At 50.9% G+C, this 27,516-nt stretch overlaps 1 long non-coding RNA gene across 1 annotated transcript; it reads right to left on the bottom strand.

Moving 5' to 3' along the window:
* LOC117796826 lies at positions 1 to 27,516 on the bottom strand. The gene is made up of 3 exons (XR_004621531.1): positions 27,405 to 27,516; positions 1,098 to 1,380; positions 1 to 894 (listed from the first exon to the last, which is right to left on the bottom strand). It is a non-coding gene; the product is annotated as an uncharacterized LOC117796826 (long non-coding RNA).

Consider the following 27,516-nt stretch of genomic DNA (forward strand, 5'->3'; position numbering starts at 1 on the left):
AGTTGACGGCCAGATGGGGGAAAGGGGTGGGAGGTGGGGAGGAAATACAGGGGATCATAGGGTAACTGTTTAGAGGAGACAGGGGTGCTCATTCTCTTGATTGCGGTGATGGTTGAATGAGTGAAAATGTACATCAAAAGTTATCGAATTTTACACTTTGAACATGCACAGGTCAATAAAGCTATTTAAAAACTTGCCAGTGCGCAATGAAACATTTAATTGCAGGTGAGCTAAAGAGCTACAAGCGAGGCATACAGGACAGGCCGAGAATGTGCGGCAGAGGGAGCTGACTCGGGTGGGGAGGCACACGGCGGAAGGTGAAGGACAGGTTGGGATGGGATATGCAGGAAGGGAATGGCATGGCGGGGCAAGGCGAGGCTCAGGGTGGAGGGGAGTGGTGGAGGGGCAGGGGGAGAAGAACAATCCTGTCTGAGGAAGCCAAGTGCGTCAGAGCCCTGTCGAGGGGGGGGGCAATGGGACAGCACGGCGAGGGGAGCCTGGAGAAGCCAGAGGACAACGCTGTTCTCTGTGCACCCAGCCTCTGTTTGATCTCGTGCAGGTGTCGAGTTATCCCAGACAATGGAGGCTTCCCACCAGACCCCCACCCTCTTCACCACGTGGGCGGAGCCCCCACTGCTTTCCCAGGGGCTCCCCCATTCCAGCCTGGGAAGCAAGTTCTCTGCAGGCTCCACACTAAGCCCTGAACCTCCCCCGGACCTGTGTGGGTCTCCAACGCACAGCTTCCCTTGCTCTGGCTGCCAGGGTGAGCCGCCTCGCCTGTCCATTCCTTCCGTGTTCAGAACAGCGTGCCACCCTTCCTTCTGGAGCCTGGGTTCAAATCCCAGCTCAGTCACTCATCAGGTGTGCAAGCTCCCTGGGCCTCTGTTTCCCCATCTGTAAAATGGAGATGACACGAATAATAAGAGGCGTTCTCTGGATGCTGAAGAGGAGTCTACGAGCTTAGGTGAGCGCCTTATGTCTTATTACAGAGAAAATGAAACTCTGTTGCACACCATAAATGCTAAGAAGGGCTCTGAGGAGGGCGGTGAGGTGTCAGGGAGGAAGGGATGGGTCGGGCAGCACTGGGGACAGCTCACCTGACCTCTTTGGGCTTGAGGGCCGGTGTGTCCCTTCCAGCTCAGGCATACCCAGGTATTCTGGCTCTGGGACTTCAGGCAAGCTTGGCCTCAAAAGCCTTCAGGGGTCCTCTTCAGTGGCTGAGAGTTCCTCGCTGAGATTTCTCGGGCTGCAACAAGCTCCTCGAGCTCCCAGAACCTTCTAGCGCTCTTGTCATGTGCGTGGGCATCTTTCTTTGGGGAGGCTGGGACCACAGAGCAATAGATTCTCTGTCTCACCTTCTGTTTTCTCCTTTGTTCTTCTCTGTCTCAAAAAACAAGGAAGAAAATTCCTCTGCTCAGGTACCTTTTTCTGTCCCAGCTGACACAAGTTACCTCCCAACCCTCCACGGAAGACAGGCCATCTTTCCAGCTGGGGAGCTCACGACAGTGTGACACGTGCTCCCGTTGATCCTCGACACCCTGGTGCGGCTGGCAGAGCTCCGCCTCTGCGACAGATGAGGAAACCGAGGCTCAGAGAGCTCGAGGTGCTCATGCTGGGTCCGAGTACCTGTCATAAAGAATCGCCATCCACGACACGATCCGGGCGTGCAGGCTCTGTCACTTCCAAAGGACCATCACACACAGCAGACCTAGGAGCCTCACTAAACCCTTCCAGGGTAAAACAGGGCAACTATTATTATTTCTCATGGACAGACAGCAAAATCAAGACTTGGAGGATTAGATGTATGTCCTATGGTCCACAGCTAGTGGGTTCAGTTCAGTTCACCAAGCATTTATTAAGCACCTCTGATGTGTCAGTCGCTCTGCTAGGTCTTGGGGAACAAAAGAGAAACAGACAAGTCTCCCTCCCCTTGAGAAGGAAATTTGGGGATGGTGTGGTAGGTGTCATATGGGTGGGTATTCAGAGGACTGTAGGGCCGCACATCGAGGAGGGGGTTCTGGGAAGGCTTCCTGGGAGAGGTGGCATCTGAGCTGAATCTTGAAGGATGAGGGGGAATTGGCCAGAGAAGTAAAAGGGGGAAGAACGTTTGGACATTCAGAACTGGGAGATAAGCCTGAGGTGAGCACAGGGCATGGGTCCAAGTTGTACAGCCACCATAGCTGGGGAGTTCTTCTAAAAGAGACACTTCAGAGCCCAGTCTCCTGGCTTTGCTATTGCCCTCGTCCACTGCAGCAGGCTGGAGAAGGACCTCCTCGTGCACACACATGTGTGCGTGTGTGCAGAACGTGTGGTTGGTGTGTGTGTGTATGGTGTGGTATGTGCATACACACATGTGCAGACTCTGTTATTTTTTTTTACTTTTTTTTTAATTTAAAGATTTATTGATTTATTTGAGAGAGAGAGCACAAGCAGGGGGAGGGGCAGGAGGACAGAGAGAGGGGGAGAAGCAGACTCCCCGGTGAGCTCGGAGCCCAATGCGGGGCTTGACCTCAGGACCCTGAGATCACGACCTGAGCTGAAACCAACAGTCAGACCCTTAACTAACTGAGCCACCCACATGCCATCCCTCTCCCCCGCCCATTGCTTTTAGCTCTTTGACCTTGGGGACATCCCGAAACGGCCCCGTGCCTCAGTTTTCCTGTCTGCAAGTGGGCATAATGGCAGTGCCTATTCCGAGGCACTGCTGTGAGGATTTCTAGGCAGTTCGTGAAGGCCCTTCTAGCGGTCCTTGGCAGCTGGTAAAAACTCAATGAACAGGAATGGTCATTATTCGCTAATGCCAACAGCGAGAACTGCCCAAACCCTTTCCTCAGAGGATTTCTGAGAACTCGAGCTGGGAAAGAATCACGAGGTCGCTGGGCTCAGGGTGCTGTCCATCATAGCTGCTCTGCAAATGAACCAAGAGCGAGGTATGACCTCAGACTAGAGCGTGACCTCAGGAGGCGGGGGGCACAGAAAGACAGCAAAGACTCAGAGGGAGGAAAGTACATTCAGGAAGTATTCAGGAAGCAGCAAGTCTAGAGGTCTTTATTTAGGGGAAGGGCTATGATATAAAAGGGAACAGAGTTACCCCATTTGACTCTTGCTCCGGAAGCCAGATGAGGGCAAAGTGGACTCATGGAGAGAAATTTTAGCCTTTGGCAGAACAATGGAATGTGTTGTCTTTTTTTTTTTTAAAGATTTTATTTATTTATTTGACAGAGAGAGACAGCCAGCGAGAGAGTGAACACAAGCAGAGGGAGTGGGAGAGGAAGAAGCAGGCTCCCAGCAGAGGAGCCTGATGTGGGGCTCGATCCCAGGACCCTGGGATCAGGCCCTGAGCCGAAGGCAGACCCTTAACTACTAAGCCACCCAGGTGCCCCATGGAATGTGTTGTCTTAAAGGTAGTGAGCTCCCTGTCACTTGTGCTTCCTGTTTCGGGGAGTTTCAAGCAGAGGCTGGAGGACCATCCATCCTACTATGCGTGGCTGGGATCATCTCTGAAGTGCCAATGAGCCTCTGAGCTATCTGGTGTGGTGGAACCAGAAATGCACAAGATGGGGATACGGGGAGAAGTTAAAACAGTACTAGGATATCAGGCTAGAGGCAGGCATGGAACTGCCTGCTTGCAGTCAGCCATTAAATTTCAACCTTTCAGATTACAGGCTGTCCATTATAGAAATGTAAAGGATGACAGATAGTCCTATCAGTCATTTTCACTTTAGTATAAGTTAGACACCCCGATCATTTTCTCCATGACTGCTGACTGATGATAGAAGATGACAGAAGATAGCAAATAAAAAGCAAGAAAGACATGGAAAGTAAAGTGGGCAGGGCTCTCAGGCAAACTTCGTTAATCTCCATTTTGCCGAGAAGTAGCCCTGACAGCAACTTGAGAGGAAAGAAAAATAAATACTCCGTGGCAAAATTTGGCCATCATATGTTCATTTCAGCAACCAGCTCTGGAGTACCAACTATGTACTGTGCTGTGTGCAGGGCACTGGGGACTCAAGGGGATTCTCTCAGGCCTCCAACAGACGTGCAAGTCAGGGACATAAGCAGGTGTGACTGGGGCCATGCTAGGAGGACGTGTTCAAGCCGTGGATGATCTTTCCCGTCAGCAGCCCCCCAGGCCTGTCTCTCCCAGGGCCACCTCTGTGGTCCAGCTTGCACGCTGCCCTCCTTCCTTCCTCTGCTCCCTCTCCAGGGCCAGGAAGATGGACGATGACTGTCGCATGAGGGCCTGTCTGGGGCTCGGGGCGGGTGGATAATTAGACTCTGAGAGAAGCCATCTGCTTCAGGCCCCCGGGGGTCTTGGGCAGGCCGAGGCCGTGCAGCTGCTCCTGACCCGACCGTGCAGGTCGCTCTCACAGTGGAGTCCCTACGTGCAAAGGGTTTAAACGTCCTCTGGACGTGAGAAGGCTGTCTCCCCAGCAGCAGGGCCTGGGGTGAGGGGCTGGGGGCTTGGCCAGGTCTCTACGTCCATGCCTGTGTGCTTTCTTGGAGCCCTGGGGCAGAGCTGGAGGGACGGGAGGTGGGGGGCAGGCGGGGGAGGGGTAGGCACAGACTCCCCGGGGGCAATCATTCGACCACAGAGATGAGGGAGACATAGGCCAGCACCACATCTCCAGAAGGGCTGAGGACCAGGGAAAGGGAGAGAGCTGGCCAAGTCCTCACAGAGACACACCATCTTCAAAGGTCATCTCATCCCTTGCTGGAGACAGGAGCGGGGGGTGGGGGGAGGGTCAGGCAGAACAGCTGGGCTCTCTGCTCCTAAGGAAATCCTACCCTGCCACACAAAGAACTTTACCCACAGGAGCATGTCTTATCTTGGCAACCTCTACGGTTGGTATTAGGATCTCCAGGGTACAGACGAGGATACTAGGACACAGAGAGGTTAAGTAACTTGCCCAAGGGCACACAGATATCAAGAACAAGGCTTTGCATTCAAGTCCATCACTGAATTCACAGCTTTGCTGTTACCCATACAAGAGAAAAAACCGAGCAGTGGTAAGCACATGAATGCTAGGATGGGACTACTGTCTGGATTCAAACCCAGCTCTATCCCTCGTGGGCTGTGTGAACTTGGGCAAATTGTCTTCTTGAGACTCACTTGTCCCGCTCTTTAAAATGGAGATAATAGGGGCGCCTGGGTAGCACAGCGGTTAAGCGTCTGCCTTCGGCTCAGGGCGTGATCCCGGCGTTATGTGATCGATCCCCACGTCAGGCTCCTCTGCTATGAGCCTGCTTCTTCCTCTCCCACTCCCCCTGCTTGTGTTCCCTCTCTCGCTGGCTGTCTCTATCTCTGTCGAATAAACAAATAAAGATCTTTAAAAAAAATGGGGATAAAAACACCCACCTCCTGGTATTCTGAAGATGAAATGAGTTGACATGGGTAAAGGACTTGATAATGTGAGCTGTTGTTATTACTAGTCTGTTCCCAACACAATAGCCAGGGGAATCCTTTGAAAATACTAACCTGAGCAATTCACTCCACTGTCTAAAATAATCCAAGGGCTTCCCTTGCGCTCAGAACAATGGCTCAAGTCCTAAGCATGGGCTCTGGCTGGCCTCTGTCAGCTCCCTGCATTGCACGCACTCCTGACATGGCAGTCTCCTACCTCAGGGCCTTTGTACTTGGTCTTCCATCTGCCCCCAGATGTGAGCAAGGCTCCTCCTTCAAGAACCTTCTCCAATGTCCTCTTCTCTGGGAGTTTCGCCCTGACACTCTTCAAAATTGTCACCACCACCTACCTGCTCGCCTGCTTGATTTTCTCTCTAGCATTCATTGCCAGCAGACACTCCAAAAAATAGTTAGCTTATTTAACTAGTTATTATTACTACTATGTCCCCTTTCTCCCCACATTGGAAAATAGCTCTTAAAGGCAGGGATGTTTGTCTCACTCTCTGCTGGAACATTGGCTGGCACAAAGCAGGACTCCAGGAACCGTGGGTTGAATACATGAATGAAGAATGAATGAATGACTACCTCTGTCCGCTTCCACACTCGAGAGCCAAGTTGTCAGACACCAAGGAGACAAAGGCCCAAGGGCCAGAGGCAAGCTTGGAGGGGAGCAGAACCGGGAGGTAGGGCAAGGCAAATATGGGCAGAGAGAGGTAGAATGATGCCCCTCACAGCTCTTACCCTGCAGCCTAAACTCCACACTCAAGACCCAGCACATGGTGGACCCTCAAGAAACGCGTGTTGGAAGAATGGCAGACAAGAGGGTAACCTAACACGCACCAGGCACTAGAAAATCGACCGAGATATTCATTCATTCATTCACTCATTCACAGACGAGCTGCTGAACACAGCCCCATGCCAGGCACTGTCCTGGGTCTCTAGAAGCTTACACTCTGGAAGGGAAGGAAGGTGTGTAGTTCATGATCCCTGCACTTTTGGACTTCACAATCTTGTGAGCAAGAAAGACATTAACCCGCTCCGTACGTCTTACAGCAATACCATACCCATTTCTCAGATGAGGAAACTAAGGCTCGGGGTATTTTGTTGTCTTGGCCACTAGGTGGCAGAGCCAGGTTTAGAACCAGCTGAGTCGGCCAGGTTCCAAACTCCCTTCCTCCTCCCAAAACACTGCTCAGAGGAGGGTGTGGGTGTGGCCCTCAGGACCCGGGCAGCAAGAAGGCAGGAGGAATGGCCCAAGCAAAACCACAGAGTTGGAAGCCGGGGAGTCTGTTCCAGGGCCTGGGAGAAAGTCATGTGAAGGTGGAGTAGAAGAAAGGGCCATGCCGGAGCCGGAGGAAATCCACGGCAGAGGCCGCAGCCTGGTGGTTTCTGCTTTCTCCTTCGGGCACTTGGGAGCCAGGGAAGGCCTGTGAGCACAGGGGCTCTTGGAGAGCAGTCTGGAAGCGACGGCGGGAAAAGAGAAGCAGGCAGAAGCCCTGCCAAGAAGGAGGCCTGGCCAGAGGCTACCCCCATGGCCTAGTAACCAGGTGGAAGGCCATCAGAGAGGAAGGGCTAACAGGACACAGACGCAGGGAAGACTGGACAGGTGAAGTCGAGATATTTAGTGCCCTTAAGACAGTGCCCCGGGTGAAAACCAGAAAGCACAAGCTGTTTTGCCCTAGTTGTTGAAATTGTCCTGAGTCGAAGACAGCTCTACGGAGGGACAACATGCAGAACACGTACGAAGCAAGCCCCTGGGGTCTGGTAAGGACTCCACCTGTCTCTACCAGTGTGTCGTCCACCACCATCCCAGGGAAAAGGTGATTTTTTTGACAAGTTTATGGAGGAATATTCCATATATCATAGAATCTACCCACTTCGACTCTACAACGCAATGACTTTTAGGAAGCTTACCAAATCGTGCTACCACCATCAGTTTGAGAACATTGTCAGCACCCGAAAAAGATCCCTCGAGCCACTTACGTTCATCCCTTTCCTACCCCCTGCCTGCCCCAGACAACGGCTAACCTACTGTCTGCCTGTATAGATTTGCTTTTTCTAGATGTTCTGTGTAAGTTGAGTTGTACAGGGGCGCCTGGGTGGCTCAGTCGGTTAAGCGTCTGCCCTCGGCCCAGGGCCCTTGATCCCAGGGTCCTGGGATCAAGTCCTGCGTCTGGCTCCCTGCTGAGCCTGCTTCTCCCTCTGCCCCTCCCCCTGCTTGTGCTCTCTCTCTCTCTCTCTCTCACTCTCTTTCTCTCAAATAAATACATAAAATGCATAAAATATTTTTAAAAAATCAGATCATACAGTACATGGTCTCTTGTTTCTGGCTTCTTTTGCACAAACTTTAGGTCCCTCCAGGTACTAATACATATCTGGAGTTTCTTTATGGCTGAATAGTATTTCATCGCATGGGTATACCACGTGGTGTTTATCCATTCACCAACTGATGGACGTTCCTGGGTTTAATTTGGGGGCTGTTACGAAAAATGAATAACGTTGCTGGGAACTTTCATGGTAAGTCCCTGTGTGACATAAGTTTTCATTCCTCTTGGATAGAGATGTAGGAGTGGAATAGCTGGGGTGTGTGGAGAGTTTAACTTTTTAAGAAAAGTGCACAAGGGGGGCGCCTGGGAGCCTGATTCTTCCTCTCCCACTCCCCCTGCTTGTGTTCCCTCTCTCGCTGGCTGTCTCTATCTCTGTCGAATAAATAAATAAATAAAATCTAAAAAAAAAAAAAAAAGAAAAGGGCACAAGGTATTCGTTTGGGGGGGTCGGTGGGGGTTGTCTGCCTAGCCATAGTGATACCAGTCCTTGTGGTTCTCGCTACGACTGCCAGACTTGCCTCAGCAACCACCGGCAGGAAGCTCTGAAAACAAGGTTTATTACTCACCAGCCCTGGAGGGGAGACTGCCTTCCCCCGGGACCACACAGTGAAGCCCCGGGGAGAGGCAGAGTGCAAGCATGTAGCCCTGACCTTTATTGGGGTTGAGGGTGGGGTGCCTAGGGCTTTGTGGGTTCACTCTCTATTGGCAAATCTCAAACAGAAAAGCAGAAATGAAAGCGTGGGAAGGGAAACACAAGTCCCTCCAGTGGTCAGCGCTCTAGGTCACCCAGGGCTTTCCAGAAGGGGGGACTCCATGGGGGGGGGCCTGGCTCTTCATCTAGTAGTGTTTGTTCTACAAGGATGTCTTTGAAATGATTGCCTCTGAAATCAAAAGCTCAATGTCAGGCACTTACATTACAATCAGGAAAACCTCATGGCGGGGCACACCTACCCGCAGTACCGCTAATCATTTTTCATTCGGGGGCACTGGAGTTCAGATAGGTCAAGTGAATTGCCCTGTGACCCTGGGTCGTAGCCGAGTGACGGAAGTAGATTGACTGGAACACAAATCAGGGGCTGTCTGTGTCACTTGGCAGACCTCGCTTTCAAAAAGGATCTTTCCCACGGACCTATCTATGGCCACGTGCCTGCAATTCTACCACAAGCCTGTTTTTCTGTCGCATTAAGAATTGCTCCTCTTCATTCTCATTTGCAAGGTGAATTCTGGGCCTTTGGTGATGTGTTCATTCCCAACCCCTTTCTGTAAATGATCTCCAGCCAGGGGGCCAAGGGTCTGCAAAAGGAAGAGGAAAGGAAGAGAAGAAAGGGATAACGCCAGCCTGGAAAAGAAGCCGGGATGGCCTTGGTGCCTCTGCGTTTGCCCAGGCTGGTCCTGCCCCCCGATGGGCTCGGTTCCTTCCATCCACGTTCACTGGGTGTCTCTACCCTGGGCCAGGCCCTGCGCTGGGCACTGAGAGGGAGACAGGGCAAATCAGACCTGACCCTGTTCTGAGGGAGCTCACGGCCCACTGGGCAAGTGACTCAGCATCACACACTAGACAGACGCTATCTAGGGGTAGACACGGAGAGCTCCAAAAGCCTGCTGGGGAGACAGGAAATTCTTCCTGGGTGAGGTGGCATTTGGGATGAAACCTTGAAAGGTGCTTGGGAATCCCGGTAAAGACAGGATTTCCAAGCAGAGGGCTCAGCCAGAGCAAAGGTATGTTGAGAGGGTGGGGGGATTCAGAGTTGACCTTCAGACATGTCCCTTCCCCTAGAGATAAGACCTAGGTCAGAGCTCGCACACTCCAATGCCCCGGGGGGAGGGGGAATGACCGCCATACGGACGGGTGAGTCAGGCCACAGTGGAGAGGTCCTGAGCAGGGTCACAAACATCCTGTCCACACGGTGGCTGTTATTCGCTCGAGCCAACTGTCGCTGTGTGAGAATACAGGCCCAGTATTGCCGGATCTTTGATGTTTCAAAAGAAACCAGGAAACCTAAATATTTATGTGAAATATCCGGATTTGGCAGGGTCAGAAATGCATTTCAAATCCTTGAAGCTCACGTGTGTGTCGGACACTGTCCCGGGAACTCCACTTTGGAAACTCTGGCCAATTTGTGGGTGTCCAGATAACCCCTGCCCTCTCTTGGCCTTCGAAGATGGACCCCCCAGAGGGCTGCCCCTCCGGCCTGAGCCCCTCTCCAGCCCGAACCTTCCTCCTGCTGAAAAGGGATTGGCTGGCTCCAAGAGCCAATCAGAACACAGAAGCTAGGGGCAGAGCAGGAGCTTCTGACAGAGAAGAAAGTGGGTGAGCGGTCATCAAACTCCATCAGCAGCAAGTGTATGGCATTGACGGATTTTAATTACATCTCATTCTAATCCTTAACATTTATCTAAAAAGTGACTGGGGCGGGCATGAGGGCGGGTCGTGAGCGTGCTCAGTCCCAGGATTGCCGTGTGTCTAATTAGAAGTTTTCTCCCTCTTGATCACTTAAAGTCAAATTCATTTACTCTGCTCGAATTGAGGGTTTAATTGGATTCTTGTTTTCCCTCCTCCTGTCTTCTCCCCCATCTCCTTTGCCTTCCAAAGAGCCCCCTCTCTGTGCGGGAAGCGGGCCACAGCATCTCATTAAGACAGAGAGCATCCCTTTCAGGATTCACATTCATGACGGTTCCTGAAGGCCCGAGGCAGCAGCAACATCCCCCCCGGGATCACAACTACTAACGAGCCCATTATGATTTAGGGCCTCGTGATGAGGTCTGATGGGAACCCGGGTGGCCCGCGACAAAGGTGGGTTTCAACTCGGGTTAGGCCCCGCCCCCTGCCCCGCCCTGCTAGGCCAAGTGGCTTCCCTGTCCTTTCGATCCCTGTGTGGCTGAATGGGTTTAATATCCCGGTTCTGGAAGAAAATGGTGAAGAACAATTAGAGGCCGAGCCAGCTACATCTGAAGACGTTGTGTAGGCACTCAAATCGCTCATTCTTTTGCCAGGTAATGAGGTTTCCCCCCCCCCCCTTTCTTGCTGGCTCTCCCTTCTCCTTGTCAATTAACGCCCAATTCGGCAGCCCGGCTCCGGCTTCTCTTGGCTGGGAAAACGGAAGACGGAGAAGGCAGGAGGCAGCTAGTCACCCACGGGAAAAGTTCTCTCTTCCCTGTTAGACATGCCACGAAGGCTGGAAATGGGAAAGGGAGGAGGCAAAGATACAGGTACAAAGATCTAGGCTCCAGTCCCGGCTGTGCACTGAGACAGCAGCATGCAGAGAACTGGATTGGAACACGGCTGGGTCACATACAAGCCCTGTGACTTGGAGAGTAGGACCCAGCCACTCGGAGCCTCAGTTTCCTTATCATCACATAGGGTGAACATAAGGCTGCTGGGAAGAGTCCATGTGCCTGATGTGTGGCGAGAAGTCCTCACACAGCCGGGGACAGAACGTTGTGTTACATTGCCTCCAGCACTTCCCAAGGCACCCGAAACACAGTAAGCGCTTGATACGTAATAATCGCTGTTGCTATCATCTGACCTCCAGCCATTTAGCGGACTTCTCTGGGCCTCAGATGGCGCCATCTGTAAAATGCGAACAGTCCCTGCCCCCTCCCTATCTCTTGGAGCTGCCGGAAGCAAATGCAGAGATCCGCATGTAGAGAACAGCGTCGGGCACGGAGTTTGGGTTCCCTGTCTGTTGGTGATCTAGGAGCTCTGGGAGCTGGAGCAAGTCACTCTGGACCTCAGTTCTCTTGTCGGCAAAAGAATAAATAAAAGATTAAAACATAACCCCGTCTGTCCCGTCTACCTCAAAGGCTTGGTGTGATCATTAAATGAGATGCTGTTGATAAAAACAGTGGGTGATCTGTGGGTGCTCTATGAGGGTTAGCTGTTAGTACCACTCCAATAAAAGGTAATTAGTTGGTAAATGAAAGAATCAAGCATTTATTCCATCTTTCCCCTTCAAGCCGTGCCCCTGGGTACCAAAACTGTAGATGAGGGACAGTCCCCTCTTTGGAAGTAGTTCAGCTAACAAATGAGGAAGGGATGATAGGGTTAGAATCTCACCATCTTGCAGCCCCTCATGGGTTAACGGATCTGGATTTTGAAAACCCACCACTGCTAACATCCCCACGCTGGAGACAGCAGGCACTGCATGCCTTCTGAAGGAAACACCATGCGTTTGTCTTGCCGGGGACATAGGAGGTCCTCAGTAAATTTTTGTTGAATGAATGAACCAATAAGCCAGTGACTTATTCAATGTCAGTGGACACAGACAAGCTCCCAGGGAGCAAGTTTGGTGATTCTCCTTGTTGGCAGGGTAGCCTGGCACATAGCAGATGCGTGGGTCTGGGGTCTCAGTCCTCCATCTGGGAACACAATTCTCATAGTGGCTAAGGGTTCAGAGGCCCCCGGAAGGGCTTTGGACATCACCCGGCCTCCATCTGCTGCTTGAGTCGCTCCCTGCCTCCCTGGCAGGTGGCCAGCCAGGCTCTCTGAGCCTTGGAGAGCCAGACCCCTCCCTGCTGAGGCGCTCCCTCCTTGTTCTACAGAAAGAACATTAATGGTAGAATTGTGAGGGGGATCTGATTACAAGAGCCATATATGTTCTTAGAAAATTGGGGAACTGCAAGAAAGCATAGTGAAGTGGAAATAAACTATAACCGCACATGCATATTACTTTTGTTTTGCTTTGTTTTACAGAATTGAGATCAGATGGTATATCTTACGTTGTAACCTACTTTATTCTTAACTTTATGCTGGAAAGTATTCCCATGCCATTAGACACTTTTCTTCTCTAATGCCATTTTAAAGAGTTCTCCTGGTCTTGTATTCCAGAATCAAACAAAATCACAGTAGTGTATTTAACTGGTCGGCTATTGCCTCCCTGACACCCACAAAATCCACGGTGCCTTCTCCAGCACCATTTCTCCAACTCTCTGACAGCCTGGGTGTCCAACGATTGAATTCAATTCTGACGCTCGGTCTACGTGGAGTTAGCGTCAGATCCCATACATTGAAAGGCTCAGACCCACAAGACTGCCTGCACCTCAGACACCAGCTGCGAGTCCTGGGTCACCCATGCTTTCGACCAGCTAACTATAAATCAGGGGTTCCCATGACCCCCTCCTCAAGTTTGGTAATTTGCTAGAATGGCTCACAGGGCTCAGGAAAACACATTTACTGGTTTATTCTAAAGGGTACAACTCAGGAATAGCCAAATGGAAGAGATGCACAGGGCAAGGTATTGTGGGGAGGGGGGGTACGGGGGGGGCAGGTGGGCAGAGCTTCCTTGCCTCCTTTGGGAGCGCCATCATCCCAGTCCTTAGATGTGCTCACCAACCAGGAAGCTCTCCAGATGCCATTGTTCAGATGTCTTTATGGAAGTTTCATTACACAGGCACAATTGATTAAATCACTGGCCATTGGCGATGGACTCCATCTCCAGCCTGTCTCTTCTCCCCCAGAGGCTGGGGTTGGGACTGAAAGTTTCCAGCTTCTAATCAAGGCTTGGTCCTTCTGGTGACCAGCCCTTACCCTGAAGCTGTCTAGGGACCCGCCAAGAGTTGCCTCATGAGAACAAAAGACACTCCTCTAACCTTATCACTTGAGAAATGACCAGGGACTTCAGAGCTGTATCAGGAAGCAGGATCAAAGATGAAATATCTTTCTATGATGCCCCATTAACCAATCGTCTTTTGTTGGACGTTTAGGTGGCTTCAGGTATTTCCTTCTTAGAAACCGTGCTGCCGTGAGCATACCTCACCCTGCGTCCTGGCACCCCTCTGATGGTTTCCTCTCTAGTCGAGCCCAGGCAAGTGAAGGAGGTGGTGGCCCCATTTTGTTCCTTTAACTCCAGGCAGCTCTGAGGGGTCTTCACAGGCTCCAGAATGTTCCCTTCTCCTCACCACAGGCCTTCTCCAGGACCTGCACTTTTCAGAGTTAGGATATCCTTCTTTGAGAAGTTTTAACATCCTCAGAAAGCCCTTTGTGTACATTCAAATACATTTGTCCAAAAGCTACATGTAGGGTTTGTCATTTTACACAAATCAGTGTGGTGTTCAGGGTGCTGTAAGATCTGAAGCAAGTCCCTTCCTCTCTCCGAGCTCCAATCCCCTTTTGTGTACAGTGTGTGAGATGGTGTGAGACCCTTTGGGCTCCCCACCCCCCGGCAAAGCCCTATAAGTGCACTACAGTATAAAGAACGCGCTGAGCTTGGGCTCTGAACTCTGACAGCCGACACCGGAATCCCAGCTTTGCCAAATACCCTGGGACCTTCAGCCGCTTCCTTGAGCTCTCTGGCCTCAGGTTCCTTATCTCTATGGTGGGGATAACAGTAATGTCCTCCTCATGGAGATGTGGGACAAATAAATCCGATAATCCAGGCTGACTGTTATCACCGTGTCTGGCGCTTAGCACAGGAATTACTCAGTAATCTCTTTGCTTTCCTGTGATGACCAGCCTTCGTCTTCTAGCCTTTACCTCAACCAGCTAGTCTGCCCACATTCCATCTTTCCAGTGGGGAACAGGTGCAGGAGAGAAGTGCAGTGCGCGCGTCACACGGCCAGCTCAGGGGCGTGGCCAGGCTTATCCCCACCTTCCTCTCCCACTGCTGTGCTCTCTGCCTCCAGAAGGCAGGCCCCAGTGGTGGCCCAGTGAGCAGTGGTTCCAGGGACAGGGAAAATCCTGTGGCTGAGACTCAAGCCAGTGGTTCCTCTGCCTCCTCCCCACAGAGACCCCCCCTCCGGGCCCCACACAGAGGCTCTTCTTTCACGGGGTGAGCATGGGTAGGTCAGGAAGTCAGAAACAATACCAGGCATTGCCCAGCTCAAGGAATCAGGGCGACAAATATGCTTGTGTCCAAAAAAAAAAAAAAAAGTGAAACTCAGAGGAACATTTTCCACCCTAACAAAACACAACTCATCTAATAGTTTAGGTATGAGTGCAGAAGGAGGAGGAGGGAGGAGGTGGGAGGGCTGGTCACCTCTGCCCCCAGGGTGAGCTTCAGCTGGACAGTGGGAGAGCTGGGTCCTGTCCTAGGAGACTCAGAGCTGCCTTAAGTCTCTGCTTTGAATCACCATGCAGTCTGGGCCACACTGGCTCGGGGAATAGTCTGCGGTCTTTCCACCTCCCAAGCTTTACCCTGGGGACGGTGACACAGGTCCTCTTTGTTCCCAGGCCCTCCACACCTGTCTGGGTGGGGGGCAGGGAGGTGTGGGAGCAAGCATCTGGCCCATGTTCAGCGCCCACCCAGCATGGCTCCTCCCGACACTCTCCGTTCCACGGCATCTGGACTGGGGACTGGAAGCATCCTGCCCCTTCCGAAGCTTTGGTTCTTTCCATCCTCCCCACACCCCATCCTCCCCCCCCCACACACACATAGACCCAAGCTTCAGTTTTTGACACTCAAAAGGCAAGAACTGACTTCTGACTTCCCCTGGATCATCCGTCCCCCATGGCAGTAAAGGTTCTGATCCAACTGCCCCATAAAGGAAGAAGAAATGCCAGAGACGGAATCAAGATTAATATTTCAGAAAACCATCCGGCCATATAATTTTACATTATCCCTGTGATCAATTCATCTCTGTCTCCCTTAGACCATAAATTCCATGAGGACAGGACCCACATCTGATGTGGCTCACGGTCCTATCTCCAGTGTCTGCGACAGGGCCTGACACATAGGGCAGAACAAAGATCAGACGAATGAGGAATGGCCCTTCACCTTCCTGGGAGTCCCTGAATGAGCTCAGAAAGGACCCCTAGAATCATGGAGGGAAACAGATTTGTGGTGGCCAAGTTGGGATCTGTGAAGGCAGTTGGGTAAATCCTGTTTTCAAGATTTTAAAAAGTCTAATAAAGTCAGTCCCCCTGTCCCCACCTGTGGATGGCTTGCACAAACATGCCAAAATGGCAGCTCCTTTGATTTTGCCCAAAACCTAATAACTGTCCCAGGGACTTTGTCTGACTCTTGGTGGCATCACAGATCTCCAAACCCAATTCCAGATCACATGCCCAGTACTTCCGGTCTCTACCTTGCACTTAACAGGCATGCAAAGGTCACTTGCTATCCTGCAAATATGGAGAAGATATTGCGGTGTGTGTGACGCATAGAGCTGCCTGCTGATCTGTGTGAGCTTTGATGCGGGGAAGGTTTAGGGTCCCAACTTAACGGGTGCTTGAAGTCACTCCCAGAACCAACCACTGCAGGTGAGCACATGCCCAGACCGCTTCTTCCCAGTCCAGAAGTGCCCTGAGCCCTGGAGGGAGGAGAGAAGGAAGTGGGGAGGAGAAAATGCATCCCTTAGGATACTGGGGAGCACCCCAGGACCAGCTCTGGAGGAGGACAAACCCCAAATCTGCATCCAGAGCTGCCAAGGGCCCCCTTTTCCCTCCAGCCAGGGAATTAAGGCCCTACCTTGGGTTGTGCCCTGATACCCTGACACAGGGCTTGTACGTGTGACTTGCTTTGGCCAACGAGACAGAAACAAACACGATGCAGAGACTTGAGGAGTGCTTACACATCGGGTCTTGCTCTCTTGCTGCTTTCCAAGCCTTTTAACCAGCCTGGGAACAAGCCCAGGTCAGCCTGCTGAGGCTGAAACCTTGTGGAGAGAGACCCTGTCCTTCCAGTCATCCCAGCTGAGGCCAAATTAACCAGCCAGTCCCAGGGGCTCTACCAATGGACAGCAGACACATGAGAGTGCCCAGCCAAGATCAGCTGAGCCCTGCCCCGACCAGAAGGACATCTCAGCTGATCCCTACGGAAACTGCTGACCCACTTAACCATGAGCTAAATAAATGGTTGTTGCGCTGAACTACTGAGCTGTGAGCTGTTTGTTACATAGCAAAAGCACCTGACACAGAGGTAAAGAAGTCATTTGGCCAAGGTCAAACGGTAGGGCCACGATTCAAATTCAAACTTTCTGGCTACAGAGCACAAAGTCTTCACCACAAAAGCTTTAGTGTTTACAAAGCCCATTTAGTTTAATTGCAAGCCCCTAGTGAGCCCATGAACCAATCAGAACAGAAGCTCAGAGACATCAAGGAACCTACCCAAGCTCACACAGCTAGTCAGAGCTGGAGGAGGGCATCCAGTCCAGTTCTTCCGATTCCACAGTCATCCTGTTCCCATCACTCCATGAAGGCTGGACAACAGCCAGAGCCCGGAGCACTGGTTTATGAAATATCCTCTCCGTCAGTGCCTCGGAGGTCTCCGCAGCCTCCTTGTGTTTCATGAAAGGCCTGATCTTCTCCCTCCTGCCATGAGATCCTTAGACAGAACAGGTGGCTCCTCAGCCAGGAAGCTGTGACCGCTGAACTGACCCTGCCTGCCCCCCCATGCTCCCCTCGCTGCCCACTAGGAGCTGTCGGTTGTCTTGGATACCACAGGCAATGGGAAAGGATGGCAGGCGAGGTCACAGCGGGAACCGGGCGAGGCTGTGGACGGGGAGAAATGGCTTGCCAGACACACTGTGCCCTTTCACCCTGCCTGGAGTGAGAGAAGAAGGCATAGCCCCGCCAGCCGAGGAGACCGCAGGTCACCATAAGATCCGCAGATGGAAAAAGGAAGGGCTTGGCATAGGGGGGAGGCAAGTCAGTCACCCACACCCTCCAGGTCTAACGATAAGGCAGCAGGGAGGAACGTCATACACCCACATGGAGTGCCAGGGTGTGGAAGGGCCACTGGAGAACCCAACTGAAGCCTGCCCTGACCGAGCACCCACAGAACGAGGATTGAGAGATGACATCTGCTTCCCAGAGGTGGACTTGAGAAGGTCCCTTCTAACCTTCCTTGGGCCTGAAGATCACATTGGCCCTGACCTCTCCCTGCATCTCTGACCCTGTCTTTGTCACATCCTGCCATGCCAATGTCTGCTGGGTTCGTTTTTTTTATTGTGATTGTATTTATTCTTTTAAATAGGAATCACATATACTTGGTACAAAATTCAAAAAGCATGAAAGGTAAATACAGGAGAAAGTGACTCCCTCCCCTTCCTGTCTCCTGGTCACCCTGCTCCCCTCTCCAAAGGGCAGCCACTGCTCCCAGACTCAAGTGATTTAGTGATCCAGGGATAGTCTACACCTTTATAGTGAAAACACACATGTAATACGCTGTCTTTTCTAGTTTACATCAATGGTAGCATCCCATACACATTGTTCCGGACCTTGCTTTGTTTGTTTGTTTTTTTAAGATTTTATTTATTTATTTGACAGAGACAGCCAGCGAGAGAGGGACACAAGCAGGGGGAGTGGGAGAGGAAGAAGCAGGCTCCCAGAGGAGGAGCCTGATGTGGGGCTTGATCCCAGAATGCCGGGATCACTCCCTGAGCCTAAGGCAGATGCTTAACTGTGCCACTCAGTCGCCCCGGGACCTTGCTATGTTTTTCACCCAACAAGAATCTTCCCTCCTTAAGCCCATGGAGAGCTGCCTCTTTCCTTTTCATGGCTGCATAGTATTCCACTGCCTGGCTATACCTTCATTATTTCCCAGCCTCCTAGTCCTGGGCTCTCCTGCTGTTTCCCATCAAGCTATAACAAGTACCGCAATAAATTCTCATATTATCTGTAGGATAAATTCTGGGAATCTGAATCTCTATATCAAACAATATCCGTATTTATAATTTTGATCCATAATGCCAAACTGCCCTTCATGGTGGTTTAAGAGCACCTATTTCTCCACACCAATTTCCACCCAGTGTATTATATTTTTGAAACTTGCCCAATCTGATAGATAAAAATAATATCTCTGCCCAATTTTAATTTGCATTTTTCTTATTCTGGGGGAGAATGAGCAACTTTGCACATACAGCCATTTTTAGTTCTTTTCCTGGCCTTTTCCAAATTGTCTTATGTTTTTCTCTTCCTTATTGATTCATAAGAACTCTTTATATATTAAAGATTTAGCCTCTATCTGTGATATAAGCGTCAGCATTTTCCCCAGTTTTTTTTTCATTTGTTTTTTTTTTGTTTTTTTTTTTTGTTTTTTTTTTAAGATTTTATTTATTTATTCGACAGAGATAGAGACAGCCAGCGAGAGAGGGAACACAAGCAGGGGGAGGGAGAGGAAGAAGCAGGCTCATAGTAGAGGAGCCTGATGTGGGACTCGATCCCATAAAGCCGGGATCACGCCCTGAGCTGAAGGCAGACGCTCAACCGCTGTGCCACCCAGGCGCCCCTTTTTTCATTTGTTTTTTGACTCTGTTTACAGTGTTTATTTCCATGTAGAGTTTTAAAATAACATTTAAATTTTTACATAACATTTAAATTTTTAAAATGCTATTGAATTTACTGATCTGGAGTTTGTGGGGTTTGTGTCATACTGTAGAAACCCTCTGGATTTGAAACTTGGACCCACACTAACTCTGCATGTTGGTGTCTGGCCTGACCTGGTTTCCCTCCTGGTTTGACCTGCTGCCAGTGCTGGCACCTCTGCTGGACAGCTCCACCCGGCTTGGCCCCTCCCCTCCTCCCTGCCCTAGACCCCTGCAGTTTGGCCCTTGGTTTCTGTAGCCCCCAGCTTTTGTGTCTCTCCAGCTTCTCCCCAGCCTGCTCCAAGCTGTTTGTCCCCTGCTCCCTCCAGATGAAGCAATGCCTTAATCACTCCTTCTCCTTTCCTGCCTCTCCACTGTGGACCACGCTAGTCCAACCACCCTCAGCCTCCTTGCTCCTTCTAGAACACAACCACACATAGGAGCCTGGCCCTGAAGTTCTGACTCCTCAGCCCAAGCTGGAATGCTAGGGGTCCATGGACAATATGATGGGTAACTGGGGAGGGAGTAGTAGGTAGAACAGGAGGCAGGAAGGAGTTTCCCCAAACCTCTGTGAACAAATTCCAGCATGACTTTCTCCTTCACAGCAACTTAGCTGAATTTCTATCTTTATTAATCGAATAACAAATTTAATTAATTACCTTAAATTGCTCTAATTGAATGTAGAATAAGAGCATGGACAAAATCCTGGAAAGTAATGAACCCAGGCCTTTCCAGCATCTGGAGTTGAAATGATCTTTAATTTCAATTTGGGAACAAAAATAATGTGACTACAATCACAACCTCTCCTCCCAGCTGGCTCCTTGACAGCTGACAGGGCCTCAGCGTTATGTTCTCCCTTCTTAGCAATGATGCTCTTTCTGCCTCAACTTTTCTCAACCAAGAAATGGGTACAAACCCCACCTGCAAGTGTTCTCTAAGTACTGGAGTCCACCGGTGCTTGGAGTGTGTACGGTAACAGACCGAGTAGAGGCACAAATAATGAGACAGTAGCCAAGACCTCAGGAGCTAGGTCCATCCATGTCCCTGTGCCTCTATGCCTGCTGTGTCCTCTGCCAGGAATGCCTCTTCCCTACCATTTTCCAGATATTGCATCCCTACCTTAAAGGGCAGTTCAAGTGTCCCCTTCAAAGGAAAGCTACCCCAGCCTTTGCAGAAAGGGGCTGGAGGGACTGAGATGTTCTACCTGCAGTTGCCCTCCAAGGAATAGCCCTGAGCCACAGAGAGGAGCAATGGAGCAGAACTTCTTTTTTTGGGGGGAGGGGATATATTCTCTGAATATTAAAGATGAGGAAACGGGCTCAGAGACATAAAGTACATTTCTCATGATCACACAGCAAGGTACTAACCTAACCCGAGGCTGACATGGCTGCCCTTCTGGCCCTGCCTGGGTGTTGGTAGAAAAAGCCATCCCCAAGGGCCCCTTAAAGCTCATCTTCCCGTCTTCTCTCTGTCTGGAGCCACCAGATCCCATCAGTCCCCTCTCTCCTGGCTTCCCCAACATCCTCTCCCTTCCCTCACTCTACCCAACCTTGCCTCCCAGCCAATCTCCATCCCACATATGCCTTTGTTTCAGCCTGACCTCCAGCTGCCCTCTAAGAAACAAGGATGCTAAGACAGCCAAGATACTCCTGAATCTTCTATTCTTCTTCTTATGGTTATTATTTTGTGTTGTTATTGTATTACTAGTCTTCCAATTAGCTGTCAGGTCTCTGGCAGCATTGCTTTCATTGTGCCATGTTCCTGCTCTACAATGGCTCCCTATTACCTATGGCCTCAAGTCCAAACATCTCTTTCTAGCTCTCCAGATCCTCCGAAACTTGCCTCCACATGGGTCAGGCAGCTCCCGCAACATGCTCCGCGGGAAATTTACTCAACTCTTTTGAGCCTCCATTTTCTCTTCTGTAAAATGGGCATCACAGTCCCTATTTTGCAAGTCTATGACAAGGATGCAACGAGAAGAGACATGTGAAGCCTGGCATCACAGGAAACATGAGTGCCCACCTCATCCAAAAACCCCTACCCCTCTAGTCTTGCCTCCCACTGGGCTACACACACATTCCCAGCTCTACCCAGGATGAGGGCGCTTCATTTACCTAGAAACACCTTTTTTTATTCTTACCTCCACACCTTTGTTCCCACTGTTGCCTCTGCTTCCATATCCTTCAAGGCCAAATCAAGCTGGCCCTGCCCCCACCCCTTCATGATTAGTATGAGGACCAGGCACAACACACAGAACCCTTTGCCATCTATAAGTAGGGACTGGCATAAAACTCTCCTGGGAGATGTGGAGCCCAGTTCCACTCTCCAGGGGGAAGGATAAAAAATTCTCCACCAGCCAGGATGTCTGTGCCTCAGGCTCAGGCTTAGAGCCTACCACCCATCCAACACTTGGTGACACCCACCAGCATCCCTCCTCCCCATGTCCATGAGTATCCCTTCTCTTTCCATCCTCTGTAAGAGAAACAACCTGCTCTTTAGCAAAATCACCCTAAGATGTGTCTCCTTAGGCATGAAGCACACCACACCCTTCCTTTCTTCTAGATGAAAGTTGTGTCTTCCTGAAAACTCAGGGGCTAATTCCTCCGGCCAAGAACATTCCACTTTAGTCTGATCCCAACATCCATAGATGCTCTGAGGGGCCACTTCCCGCCCCCCACTCTCCTTTCCACTCTGGTACCTGTGCAAGGGAGCTGACCCTTCGACTTACTGATAGGAAAACTGGGTCCCTGATGGAACAAAATGCTCACCCCGGGTCCCGGAGAGAGCTGATACACCGAGAAATAAAACAGAAGGTATTGCCACTTCACCTTCCCCATGGGAGCCCTGAGCAGCAAGGTTATCTGGGGCTACAGGGAAGACCAGTAGAACCAACCATGCAGCTGCAGTCATGTTTCACAGGGGCCTGGCCAGGCCAGGCACCCCCTCCTCTCTTCCCTCACCCCAGGCTTGGCCCTGCAACCCAGCATCTTAGGGCAGGAAGCTTGGCATGGTCACCCTGGCCCTGCCACTCCTCCCACCCCTCCTCCCACCCCAGAGACCACCAACTCCTTTCCCCAGACCCCAGGACAACCGCCACATTTCAGCCAACATCCTGACTTAGGACTTTCCCAGGCTGGCAGGAACAAATCACCATCGAGTGGCTTACCACCCAGAAGCATGCTCTCTCACAGCTCTGGAGGCCAGCAGTCCCAAATCCATGTGTCAAAAGGGCCATGCTCCTTCTGAAGGATCTAAGGGAGAATCCCTTCCTGCCTCTTCCAGCTTCCAGGGGCTCCTGGCTTTCCTTGGCTCTTGAATGCTAACTCCAGCCTCTGCCTCTGCCTCTGCCTTTACCTGGCCTTCCCTTTGGGTCTGTGTGTCTCAAATTTCTCTCTCCTTGATCTTATTAAGCACCAGTAATTGGATTTAGGGCCCACCCTAAATCCAGGATGATCTCATCTCGAGCGCCTGAACTTAATTACATCTGCAAAGACTTTACTTCAAATAAAATCACATTCACAGATACTGGGAGCTAGAACTTGGACATATCTTTTGGGAGATGTAGCTTAACCCACTGCACCACCCGTCCCTGCCGACCACACTCCACGCCAAACTGCCCCCAGGACAGACTTTTTTAGGTTTTGCCTGAAGGGACTTGAGCAGCCCAAGCCTGGAGAGCTACCCACTCACCCCAGCCTTCTGACCCTCTAGAAAATGGCCCAGCTACCCTCAATCCCTCCATGATGACTTTGGAGGGGCCTGGAAATTTTCTGTGGGTGAAGCATGATGTGACTGCAGAAACCAAGCCCTAGTGCCAGAGACATGGGCTGAACTGCTGGCTCTGCCATCTACCAAACCTGCAACATTAGATGACGCTCCATGCCTCAGTTTCCCCATCTGTAAAATGAAGAAGATAATGTCCTCAGGGTTGGATTATTGTATTAGCAATAATCTAGTAACAGCCCTGGCAGGGCCTGTGGTGGGTACTCCACAACCAGTAACTATGATCGTACCCTTCCGTTACTCTCTTACTCCCAGGGAAGCATCTCCCCAGCCATCCACCCGTGAGGACACTCCAATTTTCCCCTCCATCTCGGAAAGTCAGGACACTCGTTTTCCTCACAGCGTCTCATGAAGGAAATACCGTTATTCCCATGTTCTAGAGAAGAAAACACACTCACGAGAGGTGACCCAATTTGCCCCAAAGACAACCAACTGTAAGGGAGGGGACTGAATGAGGCTCCCCATGCCTGGGATCTGTTCATTTTTTGAAGTCTGTCTGTGTGGACTCCCTCCACCCTCTCACCCTTCATGGGGGCGTGTCGTGTCCCTGGCTCACACCCCAACATGGCTGCCATTGGCACAAACACTCCAAGCACTTTACAGTTTGGTTCCCCCCCATCTCGGCCCCACAGCAAGCCCTGAGAAAGAGGACAGATTCACTGTCATTAGCATACCCATCGTGCCCATGATAAAACCGGGGCTTCCAAAGGAGGGGTTTAGTGTCCAACATCACAGTACTTGGTGCCAGGCAGGGAGGGGGTGGCAGAAGTCAGGTCTCCTGACTCATAATTCAGTGCTCCATCCATTTTGCTACACAGTCCGGAACTCGGTCATTCATTAAATAGTGAAAAATACAGTGACAGGTAATATGCAACATCATCACAACCGTGAGGGGTAGATAATCTTTCCTCCTTCTCTGACAAATGAGAAAAAAGAGGTACAGATTGAACCCACATCTCTGGGCCCGCTCCAGACTGCCCCAAAGCCAGCTCCATACCCCGCCCTATGTTACGCTGCCGGCTGCGAGTACCTGCTCCTGCAGGATCCCAAGGGCCATACTTCAGGGCTGGCATAAAAGAACCATTCATGGTCCCTGCCCTCAGGAGGCTTCTAGTCTCAGAGGGGAAGTAAACCCAGGTGGCCAGGGGCCAGCTCTGTAAGTGAAACAGATACCACGCATGTTCAGAAGGGACAGCATGGCCTCGCCCCTCCAAGAGGAGCTGCCCTCTCCTCTCCAGAAGCTGAATTTGGAAGGGGGCAGGACAAGGGAGCTGCCACTCTGAGCAGAGCAGCATCCCCCACTCCCAGCCGCATCCCTGAGATGGTCCATTCAAGGGCAGGGCAGGCGGAGAGGTGGTGCTGGTGGGGCTCCTTGGGAGCTGGTGGGCTGGGACCTCGGGGGGTCCTCCAATCAGGATGACAAGGCTGGGAAATGCACGGTGAGTGCCGGCCACCCGGGCAGAGGGAGCAGATGTCTCAGCCTCTCCCTGTTCCCTGGCAAGCCTCATCTTTTATAAATAGTTGTACTTGCAGGGAGCCAGAGTGAGTTGAGGCTTCGGCATCTCTGAGTGACAGCCTGGCAGAGCCGGGCCCATCTGCCTGGGGCCATGCGCACTCACATAACAGCCCCTCCCCACCAGCAGCCCACCCGCCAGGAGAATGTCATTGCACCCAGGACACACAGCATCCTGGCATGTGCTGCCTCTACATAGCTGATGGCATGTGGGTTGTGTGGGCTTTTAGGCAAAGTAGCCAAAGAATCAAAAGGACTTTGGAACAGACTGCTTCTGGGGGTAGTGAGCTCCTCATCCCTGGAGGGGTTCCAGAGGGAGCTAAATGACCATGTGACAAGCAGGCAACAGCCAAGCTTTGCGCTCTGAAGCATGGTGGAGGCAGAGAGAGAAGGCTGGGTCAAGTGATCCCAAAGTTCTTTGGGTCCCAGTGTACATCTGGGGTGACACAGACTGGGAGCTCTTAGGACCATGGTGGCTTAACAAGACCATGACCTCTGTCCCCAGCTTTCATTTGCTAAGAAGCTCATCTGTGTGGGCTCCAGGAACTCTCCCGCTCAGCCCTCAGCCCAACTTCTCTGGATGCAGGAAGCAGCCAGGAAAGGCTCTGCCCACAGCGTGGGATGCATTACTCAGTAACTGCCCCTCACTGAGCATGTATGTGGCTCATATAAGACACATCACTGAGGCTTTCCAAGAAGGCCGGGTGCTGGAACACTGCCTTCCAGCTTCTCTGATCCCTGGGGAACCTCTGTTAGAGTAGAGACCCTGCGGACCTCCTCCGCCTTGGAAACTCCCCATTTTCTGCAACTGAGAGTTTACAGCATTCTTGACTTTGGGATCAGAAGCTCCATGAGCTTGTTGTTCACTGCTCTCCTTGCCCATGGTGGCACTGAAATAATTACGATCAAGTGAGTAAGTGACTAAGTGAACAAATGATATAAAGGTCACCTCAGCCACCCATCCAGCAGGAAGCCAGAGCCACCTGTGGAAGATCTCGTCTGTCCTCTCTCTCTGAGGAGCTAGAGGAAGAACATGACATTCTGGAAGGCACGTCAGCTCTGGGGTCAGACTACGCGGGTCCTAGTGCTGGCGCTGGCTCTGCCTCTTATCAGATGTGGGTTCCTAACCGCTCTGCTTCATTAGCTTCAAAACAGTGATAATCAACACCTACTCTAGAAAGATGTCAGGACAACACTCCGAGCCATTCTTAAATTGCCTGGGATACAGTAGGCATTCAATAAATGATGCCTGTGGTAGGTTATCAGAAGTCATTAGTTCCTCAAAGGTCTGCGGTTCTCCATCCAAGCACAAGGTAGGATCCTACTTGTCCCGTCCTTGAAATTGGGTGTGGCATATAATTTGCTTTGGCCAATGAAATGAGACCAGAAGTGGTGTGTCACCCTTGAGGGAGACTTTAAAAACACATGTGCACTTCACCATGCTCTTTTTCCAGCCTCAGTAGTCATGGCTGCAGTAAGAAAGAGCCACGCAGCCTGGATCCTGGAATGAGGACGATCTGGGCAGATTCCTCCAGCTGACCCATGATGGAGCAGCATGTGGCAGATGGTAAAGATAGCTGCAATATTCCTCTCATCCCTGTGCATACTTCCCTTTGCAACATGACTTTGCTACTACCCGCCTCCCATCCAGAAATGGAGTCCATTTCTACACCCCTTGAACCTGCTTAGCTGTGTGACTTGCTTTGGCCAATGGAATATTAGAAGATGTGATGGAGAGATTTGCAAAGTGCCTGCACATTGAAGCTAGCCCTCTTTTGTAGCTTGGAACTCAGCTGCCATGTGAATGAGTCAGAGAAAGGCCTCAGCTGTCCCAAATGAAGCTCCGAACATGTGAATGGTTTACATCCAGCCCCCATCTAAACTGCCACACTCCGCAAGAATCACCCAGCCAACCCTGAGAATCAGAGAAAATATAAAATGTGTCTTGTTTTAAGCCACTAACTTTTGGAGTGGTTTGCCACTCAGCAAAAGCTTACATGGGTGAGAAATAAAGCTAGGAGTATTAAAGCATTGATATTTGGGGATGCTCATTACCACAGCATAACTTAACCCACTCAGATAGACATATTTTCTTCCCCTTTCCCTCTAGGAAAGGAAGAACTTGCCAATTAAATTGCAAGACACTTTGCCTTTCACAGTTGCCCTCCTGTTCAACCACTTCCTTCCACTAAGCCCATTGTCTGCCTCTTCTAAGGTAGGATCTTCTGCTATTGTCCATGCCCCTAGGACGGGTTAGTCACTGGGCCCATCATGGAGCCTTCTCCTCACCTCCACATTTGGACCAGAGTTGACTGGGCCTTAGAGACAATATGTGAAAGGTGGCCATGTTGTAATACCCATCTTCCTGATGGACTCTTGAGGTGAGGCAGTCCAGCCCCAGCCAGTCGTCCACTCCCTTCAGCTAGATTATCTGGCTGCAAAGTATGCTGAAAAAGGCACTGCTCTTTTCAGCATCAGGCAAACCTGGATTCAAATCCTGACTTTCCCATTTGCCTTTTTAATTATGGCTGTGTCATCTTTTAGCTGTGAGACCTTGGGAAATTCCTTTAACTTCACTGAGCCTCAGTTTCCTTCTCTGTGCATTGGAAGTAAAAATCCCCTGTTCATATGGCTATAAGAATTATAAATATATTAAGTGTTTAGCACAGTGCCTGACACATAGTAGACATGGAATAAACAGTAACTGATCATTATCATTTGGAGCTAGAGGACCAGCCCTCAAATCGAGCTCCGCTATTTTCTGGCAGCGTGTCCTTGGAAAAGTCCCTTGGCTTTCTGAGCCTTAGTTTCCTTCTCTGTAAAATGGGACTGAAAATGATTGTTTTGACAGGATCAATACAAAGATTTTAAAAAGAAATATATAATAAACTGCATGGTATGTAGTAAGTTCTGGAGAACACAGTTCTTTCTCCCCCTCTAGTTATCAAATTCTTTTGAGGGCAAGACTTGTGTTTTATCTCTGTATCCCATCCCCTACTTCTCTCTCTCTCTCTCTCTCTCACACACACACACACACACACACACACACACAAAAGCTGCACACACACACACCAGGGAATAGATCCCCAGTTAACCCAGACCCCTTCAGTCCAGAGATGGCTCTGTGCTCACTCACCTCTAAGGGAGATTTCTCAGCCCAGATAGCCTGCTTCCATCATGCATCAACTATACGAAAAGAAGTAACAGAGCTGAGGTGGTACAGAGACCCCTTTGTGCATCTCATTCCA

Source organism: Ailuropoda melanoleuca, chromosome 16, assembly GCF_002007445.2.
Source record: "Ailuropoda melanoleuca isolate Jingjing chromosome 16, ASM200744v2, whole genome shotgun sequence".
In the NCBI taxonomy this organism is placed as follows: Eukaryota; Metazoa; Chordata; class Mammalia; order Carnivora; family Ursidae; genus Ailuropoda; species Ailuropoda melanoleuca.